This window comes from Dysidea avara, chromosome 8, assembly GCF_963678975.1.
Source record: "Dysidea avara chromosome 8, odDysAvar1.4, whole genome shotgun sequence".
Classification (NCBI taxonomy): domain Eukaryota; kingdom Metazoa; phylum Porifera; class Demospongiae; order Dictyoceratida; family Dysideidae; genus Dysidea; species Dysidea avara.
In genome coordinates this window covers 35806948-35819467 of record NC_089279.1, presented here as the reverse complement: position 1 = coordinate 35819467, position 12520 = coordinate 35806948, and the positions used below count along the sequence as shown (strand labels likewise).

At 37.7% G+C, this 12520-nt stretch overlaps 1 long non-coding RNA gene and 2 other non-coding genes across 3 annotated transcripts; 2 read left to right on the top strand and 1 right to left on the bottom strand.

The window, feature by feature from the left end:
- Window positions 1–5500: 5500 nt before the first annotated feature.
- Window positions 5501–6446, top strand: LOC136265096 (uncharacterized). The gene is made up of 4 exons (XR_010705396.1): window positions 5501–5571; window positions 5653–5725; window positions 5836–6082; window positions 6136–6446. It is a non-coding gene; the product is annotated as an uncharacterized lncRNA (long non-coding RNA).
- Window positions 6447–11061: 4615 nt separating this feature from the next.
- Trnam-cau (transfer RNA methionine (anticodon CAU)) lies at window positions 11062–11134 on the top strand. The gene has a single exon. It is a non-coding gene; the product is annotated as a tRNA-Met (tRNA).
- A 359-nt stretch (window positions 11135–11493) lies between these two features.
- Trnam-cau (transfer RNA methionine (anticodon CAU)) lies at window positions 11494–11566 on the bottom strand. Its single transcript has one exon. It is a non-coding gene; the product is annotated as a tRNA-Met (tRNA).
- Between the last annotated feature and the right edge of the window lie 954 nt (window positions 11567–12520).

Sequence of the window (12520 nt, the reverse complement as noted above, 5' to 3'; positions counted from 1 at the left end):
TAATCGCATCCATGAGTTATTAAATGTTTTTGAAGATTCAGCTCAACGTGAACATACTATAGATGGCTCTAAATAATTTGATGAATGTATTTTATACACTGGTCTACCTTGTCGAAAATGTCTGTGTCTCCTTCCTATATGATAATGCACTTGTCAATGTCATGCCCCACCCACTCTAGGTCGCAACAGGTTGGAATTTGTAGTAGCCTGGTGCTGCCTGCCCTAGTGAGGGTCTGGTGAAACACCTAACCTAAATTGTTTCTAGCAACTGGATTAGCTAGTGTAATCATTTTATGTAACAAACAGTACATTTTTCTGAAAGTGTAAACTTAGAACTCTGTCTCTTACACACAAAATTTTTTTTCTGTGCATATACTTAATTCCGTGGTCGTTTTTGCCAGGAAATAGTTCACTGACCACACGTTAATTTAAGTCCTGAAACATTAATATAATAGCCATGCCTTTTGCCTAATTTGGCAATGTATGTGTACTGCTCGATATGCTCATTGTATCTATGTTGTTCCATATTCTTGTTTGTGTGTGTGTTTGTGTGTCTACTATGATGTAAAGCTTAAAATTTTCTGAAAATTTGGCGCAGTGAAGCTAATAGCCTGAATTTAAATTTGTTGTAGTAAACTTGTACCTGTTATTGTAAACCTGTTATTTCCAGCCTGACATTGTAACATTAACCTTTGTCACTGTAGACTGCCCAATGTTTCCCAATTAAGCCAATCTTACACCCACGCTTGGGTAAGCACAGCCAACATAATAGGATGTTACAGTGGGACCTCGGTTATCCAGGCCCCTTTTATCCAAATTTTCAGTTGACTGAACTACAGAAATGACTGCTTTATTAGAGTGGTGAATGTTCTATTAGGGTAGTTGATAATACTGAAATTTTAAAAGATGTTCTTTATGCTATTTTATACACAATTTCAAAGATATGGACTTTTGAGACTTATGTACCACCCCTGGTCCCAAGGGGTTCAGATAACTGAGGTTCACTGTAATTGTAGCCAAACTTAGTCCCACCCTTTGTGTATGTAGGTGCAGTTACCAGCCACCTGTGAATATTAGGACTATAATTGATACCATCCATCACAACTAACTGTTAGATTGACAACCAGTGAGACAGAGGGGAGTTGTGATGTTTGTAGCTCTATTGGTGTAATGGTAAACATTGCATCAATCAGTTTTTAATTGTTTTAAAAAGTTCATACACATCACCATACTGACACAGAAGATATTCCCTGATTAGCCATTGATTGCAATTTGTCAAGTGCCACTACAGATAGGAGATATTTTTCATTACAAAAATGGTGCTCAACTTACTGTCATAATGTAATTTTATGTGTTGGTCTGTTTTGGCTATCTCCTCAAACATTTTCTTATGGTGTTTACACATCTCCTTGTTGTTGGCGTTAACTTAGGAATGATGTAAAAATTTCAGCTACTACACAGTGTTCCTCTCCTTGTCAAGTTCAGTTTGGAGTTTACGTATCTCCTTCAACAGTTTGATTAAATCTTACATGTTCGTCATGGCGTGAAAACTTATTTTAACTTTAACTGCGACTTCTTTACATGTATTACATTGACTCAACCCTACTTGAGACACATCTGTTATTGTCTCTCCATCAGGAGAAGCATCCTGCTGCAGCTAGCTGTTCCCAATTGAGTGAGGGCCACATGGTTGTCAGCACTTCTTGTATCATGGTCCTTAAGAGTTCATCATCCATCAATTCTGAGTCACCATCCATCTTTAGTCTCATTCAACTGTTAACTTCAGTTTAGGCATCTTCATAAATGCCACTCAGATTTGATTTTCAATAAAGCATTGTGTATAGATTCTCTGATAGCAATAAATAGTTTGAGTTTGGCCGCCTTTCCTTTGTTCACAGCATTGCCGTATACAGGAAAGGCAGCCAACCTCAAACTATTTATTGCTATCAGAGAATCTATACACTTTGCTTATTGAGAATCAAATTTGAGTGGCATTTATGATGATGCTCGCAGGACTTAAAAACTAGCAGTATTACTTCGTACTCATTAATACTTTAACAATTGTACTATCTGATTAATATTCACAACTTGCATACCTCACACATGACAGTAACTCACACATGGCCACACTCTGATGTATCACTACTTTTTGTTGCAGTCAACTCTGATTTACTTGGACACACACTTTTTCTACAGCTATAAGCTGTTTAGATGGGATTGTTTATACAAATGTTACTTGTTAGATAGCTCTAAATCATTTGATGAATGTGTGTTTACACTGGTTGCAGCTTCTTGAAAATATCTCTGCGTCTCCTTCCTACTTGTCATTGTCACACCCCACCTACCATGGTCATGGAGATTTGTAGTAGTCTGGTGCTGCCTGCCCCTTTACTTATAAAGTAAGGGTCTGGTGAAATAAAGATCCTAAATTGTTTCTAGCTTAGAAATTCCTTACTGGTCAATTAAGGTGGGCCAATGACGTTACACTGATACTTCAAATAGAAATCGTTTGGCAACTGGATTAGCTAGTGTAATCATTTTAAGTAACAAATGGTACGTCACAGTTTAATTGAATTCCTGTAGACATGATAGGTGATTTGTATTTCACCAGACACTTACTGAAAGGGCCAGATTAGATTTGTAGCACCCAAAGGTGTAGGAACTTCTACAACAATAACAAGATTCAAGTGCACATGATACTCAAGAAACTGTCATGTTGTTATAGCCCGTATACTGCCAGTATCATGTGTGTATCATGTGATTTCCACCCGTTGTTCTGAAAGTGTAGACCTAGAACTTGATCCCTCTTGCGCGGAAGTTTTTGTCTGTGAATATACCGTAGTTTTTACCCAGAAATTGTCCGTTGGCCACACGTCAATTTAAGGGTACTCTGTACAGTTTGCATAAGGGATCCCAAGTCACATGGCAAAACAGGTTATCTTCTACATTGATGGAACTATTATGGTCATTAATTAGTCTGTGGCTTATTACTGAATTTTTAACACCTGTGTGTTAGGCAACAGGCACGCCCCTTGCTATTCTACACCCTTATGTTTAAAATAGAACTAGTCTGTCATTTTTCACCCAAAAGGTATGAAATTTTGATGAGTTACTGTAATAATTTTGCTAAAAAAGAGTGCTTGTGGTTTTTTGATAGCAACTTTGGGTGACAAATAGCATGGAAGTGAAAAGAAAGATTGGTGGCAGTGTCAAACCGGAAGTTAAGCATCTGGTGATTGAGAAGCTAAAAGACAAAACTAAAAATGCACAATAGTTTGTACTATTTTGTATAGTGTATCATATAAGTATCAAGGCTCTAGTGTGTAAACTGTAAGACTAGTTCTAGTTTAAAGGACCATTCTAGCGGTTGGGTTTGGGCTAAAGTGTGCTCTAGTGTTAGCTTATATCTGCTAAAAAAGTACAGTGTATTTGCTCAAACCATTTGTGAGTTATGGTAATTTCATGGGAGTTATACATGAACTATACAGAGCACGCTTAAGCCCTGAATTTCAGTCTGGTTCGGTTTACATTAATAAAATAGCCATGCCTTTTGCATAATTTGGCACTGTATGTGTACTGTTCAATATGTCTGCTACTCAACATCATAGAGTACGATAGTACTGTTATCATACTGTATAGTAGGGACCACAAAGGAGTAGACATGGCCCACAAAATAATATCATCCAAAAACCAGCCTCAATTTTCCTTGACGACGATGAGGCAGTATTGGATAGGTAAAATTAAGCCCAAAAAAGTCTTCAGATCGACCCGAAATGCTTTCAAAAAGTTGCTACAGAATTTTCTACTGACTGACTGAGTAACTGACTGATGCCTTCAGACAAGCATAACTCAACAACGGCTAAGGCTATGGGATTGATTTTTTTACTGTTCGATGTTGCTTCAGCCTGAGAGGTGCCTTTTGGCATACCGCAGTATCTACAATGCATTCTTCATGAATTTATCAGTGTCCTCCTTTGTGTCCCATTCATCTTTGCTGACAACCAAAAGTGTCAATTTGGCGGTAGCATGTGATGGCTTCTCTTCGTAACAAAAATCGTCCATATTTTTATAGTGGCTATTTTGATTGCAGAGGTGCTTTTCGAACAGTTCTTGATTTGTAATGCTGTGTAATGAGTTGAACATAGCCAACAACGAAGCGTAATGGATACTTCACTTTTCAGATGATAATTGATATAACTGGGGCTGCACTTTCGATATGCGTGGATTGTAGAGGTGCTTTTCGAACAGCTCTTGATTCGAATTGCTGTGTAACAGGTTGAACATAGCTGACAACAGATACTCTACTTTTCAGATGATAATTGATATAACTGGGGCTGCACCTTCGATATGCGTGGATTGTAGAGGTGCTTTTCGAACAGCTCTTGATTCGAATTGCTGTGTAACAGGTTGAACATAGCTGACAACAGATACTCTACTTTTCAGATGATAATTGATATAACTGGGGTGTGTGGTGCCATTTCAGATGCAGTGTGTGTGGGTTCACCAGCCATAATAATTAATTTACAAAAAAAGTTAACAAACAAGTACACAAAAAATTGGAATTTTTAAACCATATAGCACATCAATAAAAAGTACTGAAACAAGCTGGAGTAGTGCATGATGTTAAAATCACAGTAAAACAATAAGAAGTGTTATATCCCTACTGTGCATCAATGTGATATGGTCCCTACTCTAGTTAAAATTTCCAAATCTTTTTGTGTACTTGTGCTTGTTGTATCTATGTTGCTTCATATTCTTGCGTGCGTGTGCGTACATGCGTGCGTGTGTATGTCTACTATGATGTAAAGTTAGAATTTTGGGGAAATTAGGCGCAGTAAGCTGCTTGGCCAAGTAGATTGACCATGATGCTTGTTACATAATAGCCACAGTTGTAAGATGACAAGTGTAATGCAGAACCCGCATTGGTCAGGTACTTCACTTAGCCATGTTCTGGACTGCCCAATGTTTCCCAATTAAGTCCACCCAGGCTTGGGTATAAGCACAGCCAACATAATAGGATGTTAATTGTGGCTCAAACTTAGTCCCACCCTTTGTGTATGTAGGTGCAGTTACCAGCCACCTGTGAATATTAGGACTATAATTGATACCATCCATCACAACTAACTGTTAGATTGACAACCAGTGAGACAGAGGTGAGTTGTGATGTTTATATATAGCTCTAATGGTATAATGGCACTACCTGCCTTAGCACTGAAGTTATACACTAAAATACTGGTAAGCAAATGTGGACAGCATGAACTGCAATGCCTTTAACAGCTTTAACTCTCATAGCAGGTAAAGATACAGTTATTATGGTAAGTAGCTATTCTGTAACACAGTTACTACAGTCATACAGATATACACATCTACCCAATCACATGCTGGTATTGCTGATGCTTTATTTTACACACCAATGAACTATGATCAAAGTTAAATAGTTTACTACTTGTGGTTATCACTATTTAGTTTGCCTAAGTTAGGTTATTTATTTATTTTTATAGGCATGGCTAGTTTGATTAATGACCAAACAACCAATCCTGTCCAAATCATATTCAATAGCTGTACTTATCGGTAAGTCACTAATGTTTTTGTGATCCCCAGCCAGATTAGGTAAATGCCTTTCTTTGATATTGATCTTTTCCATCCACATAGTGTCTCCTTGTGATGACGATGTTTGCCCAGAATACTTGCATCATGAACATCTCTTACACCTCATTGACCACCAGTGAGTAAATATTTATCATCTGCTAGTAAAGTAAACCTAACCTGATACTTCTTTAAGCCCCAACAAGTTCATCCTGTCCTTGCATGGCTTTGTCTGCTTCTCCTCTCCAGAACCAAGTGATGCTGGCATGGCATACAGACATTCCTGGATGCTCAGCAGCCTCACTCAGTTGAGTACTTTGTTAATGTGTTGCTTACAAGTACCAAGGAGCTACCACAATTTGGATAACCATATGACTAGTACTAACAGTACATATATCATGCTGGAGGTGAAGACAATAAAGCACTGTGTACCACAGAGGGTCAATGAAGGATGCCACAAGTATTTAGTCTGTATGTATCCCAGTTGTTCCGAGAGGTATTTAATTAAAGCTATAATAACCTGCTGAATTGCCACATTATTGTCCACAGTATAGTTAAAATTTTTGACCATGAGGGATGTGGAAAGGGATTCTCATGATCATACCAGCTAGGAAGATACTCGAGAAAGTACACCGGTATCCGATCATTTGAATGCTAACTCTGTAAGAGAAGCTTCTATCAAAGCGACAACCTCAAAAACCCACATGTACACTCACACTGGTGAAAAGCCATATGCCTGCACATGGCCCAACTGTCCTAAATGATTGATGTGTGGCAGTCATCTAGCAGTGCACATGCCTTACACCATTGTAAAGGATGATACTGTACTATTATTTATTAAGCTAAAGATTTAGCTAACTGTATTATGTATCATGTACCATATTAAAAGTATATATAATGTTTAAAGGACTTTGTAGTACAAGATCAAAGCAAAAATAGTGCTATATATATGAATAGTTTATTGGTGACCACAGTGATAGTTATAGCACTGTGTGTGGGCAGAAGACTATATTAACTAGTTATACTGGGTAACCACAACTGTGTACAGTATTCTTCATCAATTTGTATGATTGCATGATTTGTCCATTCACACATTTGTCTGTTTTAGATTACAAAATTTGTGCCAAACTGCCATATCCCCTTTCTAATCATAGATAATATATACCTCCGGACACCGGAGGTATATATTATCTATGTTCTAATATAAAGATGCGAACATTTAACAGTGAGCAAAAAGGTGTTTGTAGTTTTTAGACAGTTCTTGTGCTATGCAAGTTTGTTTTCAGAGGCATGCATAAAATCCAGAATGCATTTTCACTGTTTGCACATTAATTTTGTTAAAACAGCTACAGGTTGTAGAGCTAAGAGGCTACGTATGCTCTTTCATTGCTATCACAATGACATTTGTACTTACTACTAGAGGTGTGCGATAACAAACTTTGACATATCTCGATATTTCCTTTTGAACATATCTCAATTATCTTCATTGTATTATTATAGTCAACTGCCAATTATATAACCAGTAAGGTGAGCAAATTACAATTTTGAAGAGTATGAAGAAGTGAAAAATGTTAGTTTTAGTGCAGTCAGTGCTCAAGTGGTGGGAGAGTTGGAGATGTCTACACCATCAGTTATTCCTTGATATACAAATAATTTACAGAAGTTTACTATTATCTAGATAATACTTATTATCCTAATCTCGATAAGTCTTCTGATATCTAGATAATCACACACCTCTATATACTTACTACTCACAATTTACATTTCTATAAGAGCTTCATACAGTATGTTTATTATAACAGCAAATCTACTAAACACAATGTGTTTGATTCCTATTATGGGAATAGTATCCTCTGCTACAGCATATAATTATACATTCTGAACAATATTAAAGTGACTGACATTGTACCCGCATGGTGTTGAAACATTACTCTGGTAAGATTACGATATATCAGTTCTGAGTGGACACTGCCAAGAAATAATTATGTCAAGTCCAACAGGAAGAGTGAAGTAGCATCATCCAGAATAGTGATCTAGAGTATGGAACTTCACACCTTAGCACTGAGAAGTCAATAGGCCAAACAGTGATCCAGGAACAATTGGTATGTTGACATTCTCGCACTGTACTTTTTGACTGGATTACAAATAGACAGGATTAGTGATGACATAGTATACTACATACATGTCAAAGGATCTGTGTTACAAGCCTGTTAATATTCACTTATATCAAAATAGTTATATCACTGCTGCACTGTGTTCAGAAAATACAGCATGTGGGGGCATGTCAAGAGACTAATACAGCATGAGATGAGTTGTATTTGCCTCCACTATATTGTGTGTTTCACATTTTTGAATTTGAGTGGTGATATAACCATTTGCAACTTTTACCATGACCTTTACTGGGGTAGGGGTAGGTTTATTTTCTACAGTGACCTGTACAGACTCTCTCATGCACGCATACACACGCACACACACACACATGTACACAAACACACACTATGTGCACGTTATTGATAAATACAGTGCTCCCTCAATTATCCGACCCCCTTGGGATCAATACATGTTCAAATTTGTATAATCAAAGCCCATTTATTTATATACAGAGCCTTGTTCAAATACTCTAATAGAACATACATCTTAGACAAAATACTCTAATAGAGTAGTCATTTCTACTGTTTGGCTAACCAAGTGTTTGGATGATAGGGGTTCAGATAATTGAGGGAACACTGTACAAGGTAACCCAATTTTAAGACACAGTACAAGATAAAATACATGAGATAAACACAATGCATAATATAGTTGTGTTGTGCATATGACGTGTATAAGTGGAAGGGGACATACATATGATTATGGGTAACCAGTTTAACCACACATATATACCTAAATATCATTCTGGCATTTTGTGGTACTCCCCATATCTGTGTGAATAAATCATGATAGACTATATATCATGAGCATGTACGTATGCTCAGGTAACCTCACAAATAGCATACACACACACAATGCAACCATTATAAGCACTACAATCTTGATGGTGTAGAGATTATTTACCATAGCTGAATTCCAGCAATTTTGGAGGCTAACATAATAATGTTGGCTGATTAGTTGATACTGGCCAACATGATTATTATTGTTCTGGGCAATTCTCTGGATCACTATTATATAGGGCCTGCCAGTCACATTAGTACAGTGTGATTAGAAGAAGTGAGAACTGTTGTTTCCTTGCCTACCAGTGTTGGGATCATTGTGGAACTTTTGATCAGGTCCCATGATTTCTCTCCATGAGACCTGGACTCCTCCTGTGGGTTACTAACCCTGAGATTTGCCTGCACAAAGCTCAACCGCCTGAGTAGTTTACAGTGCTGGTTCACTGGGTGGCAATAGCTGTGGTTTGCACAGCTGCCATAGACTTTGCTTTTGCTTTGCCTGGTGGCCAAGGTAAATTTTTAGCACAAGGGGAGCAACAGAACATTATAAATGATGAGTGCTAAGTATATAATAATTCATTCACATGAACAGCATCCAATTTTTTTTTTGGTCGGTTGGAAAATGTCACAAAAGGGTTGGTATTATTGGGGTGGCTACCAATTCAGGGGTGGGATACCAATTAGCCATAATAATATTATTGGCATAAAAACTTTAGCAGTTACTTGACACTATTTTTGTACGTAGTTGTTCTGTTGTACCTTATAAAACTTCATTGGGAGTGTGTAAACAGTGGAATATATAGACTACTGGAATGGTGTAATGAAATTTTTAAACCTGTCTGCAGCAGACAGCCAAAATACTCTGAATCTATAACTACAGTGTGTATAATGACTCTTGGTCATCCTCTATTGATGGTGGTTGCTGGAGGGCGTGAGAGATGTAGTAGATGTATCTTACTAGTGATGGCTGCTCAGAGAACTAGATGTTCACCTTGGTTTACAGACATTTTTCGATCCAAAAAGATTTCTTTCGGCATCAGGCTACAGTGTGGTGGAATTCACTGCCACTTAATTTATTTGATGACATTGCTAATTTTCATGATGCGGTCTGTTCAAGTACCTACATGACTTGTCTTGAATTGTTTGTTCTTTTGTAATTTAAAATGGTGTAATAGTTATTTATGTATGGTTGTTGAATGTAGTTTTGTTTGCTGTGTACTGCGTATTGTGTATTATGTGTAGTATGTGTTGTGTATTATGTGTAGTATGTGTTGTGTATTATGTGTACTCCAGTACGGAAGAATGAGTACTGTGAGTTTAAATAATAAATCATTCAATCAGAGAAATCCAGCTTGGCAGCTTTCTCCACTAAGGTCTTCTACTTCTTTGTGGCTCCAACCAAGCCCACCAGTGTAGTACAATGATGTCATTACTATACACTACATACAATGAAGTCGGGAGTGTGTAAACAGTGGAATGGACTACTGGTGGACTTTTTTGAAAGTTCTAAGTAAGCAAATACAGGTAAATAGGATTCTCATTGGGTCAGCTATTTTAGCATTTTCTCCTCACCATAACACTTGTATGAAAACTTAACTGGAAGGGGTACCATGGCGAACTTTGGTTTAAATTATATTTTCTGAGGATTAGGCTCATTGTAAATGCTTACAAGATATTTCATTATTCAGTGTATGTACTTTTACAATACATACATGTAATCAGCTAGCTATAGCGTTGATTTCCCATTTGAGAACAGGGGTTAAGTCAGGAGTCTTTAAATAGCTGACTTCAAGGGGAATCCTATTTATTTGCTTACACTCCATTCACACTATGTACCTTCTGACCCGGGTACAACAGGGCACGGCTCAAAATAAATTGTAGTGCGAATCAATTGAATTGTCCCAAACTGTACCCAGCATGGTACAACAAACTTAAGGCTGGCATGGGTTGGCCCCAGGATAGAATTAAGTGTCAACACATTCCAAGTCAGGCTGATAATATTTGCTTCTGTTGGCCACACAGCAAGTATATTAATAATGACATAACTGTGCTTCCAGTAGACTATTAGACAGTTGCGCTCTGATGACGCATTGATATTCTTGATGAAAGGAGCACCCAATAGTTTGAACATGGTGGCTATTAGATTTATTTCAACTGGTTCTATGCTTCCTCGCAACAATTCCAATGCGTAAGTGTCTAAATAATCAGCTTATTAATGATTGTTTGCTTGTGATAGCTTATCATTTTAGCACATGCAATCTCTAGCCCACTTGTTGAGCAGTAGCGTGAACAAGGGCTGACTTGAGTTTGATAACCCGGGTTGGCCTGAATTGAAAGTAACCAAGGACAGTGTGAATTAGGTGCTATTTAAGGGGGAGAAGTTGTGCTTATTTGGACGTAAAAAATAAAATTGAATTTTTAAGCCCACATGTTTGTATGCAGTTTGTAAAGGTTACTCAATGTGTCATCTCAGTGTGGAGTTACTTCGATTTATATAAAACGTACAGAAGTCAATAAGATTTTAAATAAGACTGCTACTGGTGCAGTTGCCTCCTTAGCACAGTAGGTAGTGCGTGAGTCTCATAATCTCAAGGTCGTGAGTTTGATCCTCACAGGGGGCACATTCTTTTTCACGTGTTTTATAGCTTCATTGCAAGTGTGTTTATGTGATTCTTTTTTGACAACACCATTGACACCCTCAGAAATATTTTATCAGTCCCATGAATGTGGCGAACAGCTTTATAAGCAAGCAGCTGTGTCCACACTACCAAAAACACACATGATGGCACTTATATAATTAGCTTACAAATAAAATTTTACACCTCAAGTTCTCAACCAATGCAACTCATAATAGTTCCTTCTTACATTATTCTGTTTTTTCGTTGATCAAAAGAAGCTATGTTTACTGAAAAGATGTGGAGAAAAAAAAATAATTTAAAAAAGGTGCACTGAAAAGTTATTAAAATAGAAAAAAAAATCGTGCCCCCTGTGAGGATCGAACTCACGACCTTGAGATTATGAGACTCACGCGCTGCCTACTGCGCTAAGGAGGCACCTGAAAGACTTATCGATTTATAAGGTATATAAATCTGGTTTTGTCGTCTGCAGATCATTGACTCTTCGATGGACATTGTTCAAGTTGATATTCACTCACGGGAAGTTCTTCTAGCGAGGCTATAGCGAAAGCCAACAAAGAAGAAACACGAAAATACAGACAAACCTTCTGAAGCTGTAGAAGCTCCCCGTACCAACAAGCAAACGATTAGCTCTTCAGTACCTAGGCAACCCTGCCAGCCAGCCAACACAAACGAATGATAAGCCAAAACCATAAACAAGAACCTAAGCTATCATGGATGGACCGTTGGGTGATTATTTCATGTCTTTGGATTATTTTTCACTCCACCAGCGCTAACAGTCTAGTCCCACTCAAATGCGCTATGCATAAGCGATAAGGGAGAAAAGTGGTCTGAGTGCGACAGTCCACCACCCTAGTGCAGACACTGGTGTAGCGTGTGGTTATTGTTAACAGGTAACAAGGGGTCTAGTGACAGTAGTGATGATGATGGCATTATTGAGGTGCATTAAAAGCTGAGTAGGGCCCATTAACATGCTTGCAAAAACCTCTCCGAAGAGGAAAGTCTACATTGCGGCAAAGAAACTAATTGTTCTGCTTGTCTATAATTAGTATTATAGGAGATTCTAGCGATATTTCATCCTATAGTACCTGACAGTAACAATACATTCTTGGTATTCCTGATTTGGGAAATGCACTGTACAACTGGTTGGTAAGCATTATTGTTAATGGACATTGACTTGGCTGGTCCCATATTAATGTAGTAAGGTACGTTTTGGGTTGCAGTTTTACTGCCAATTCTCAGACCATAATATAACGTAGTAGAGAGAATTACATCAGTGTGTATTATCAAGATCCTGCAGTGGTACGTGTTCTTCTGGCAAGTGAATAGTGTTTAGCCAAACTAAAATCTGCTGTATCTTTGTTCAATACA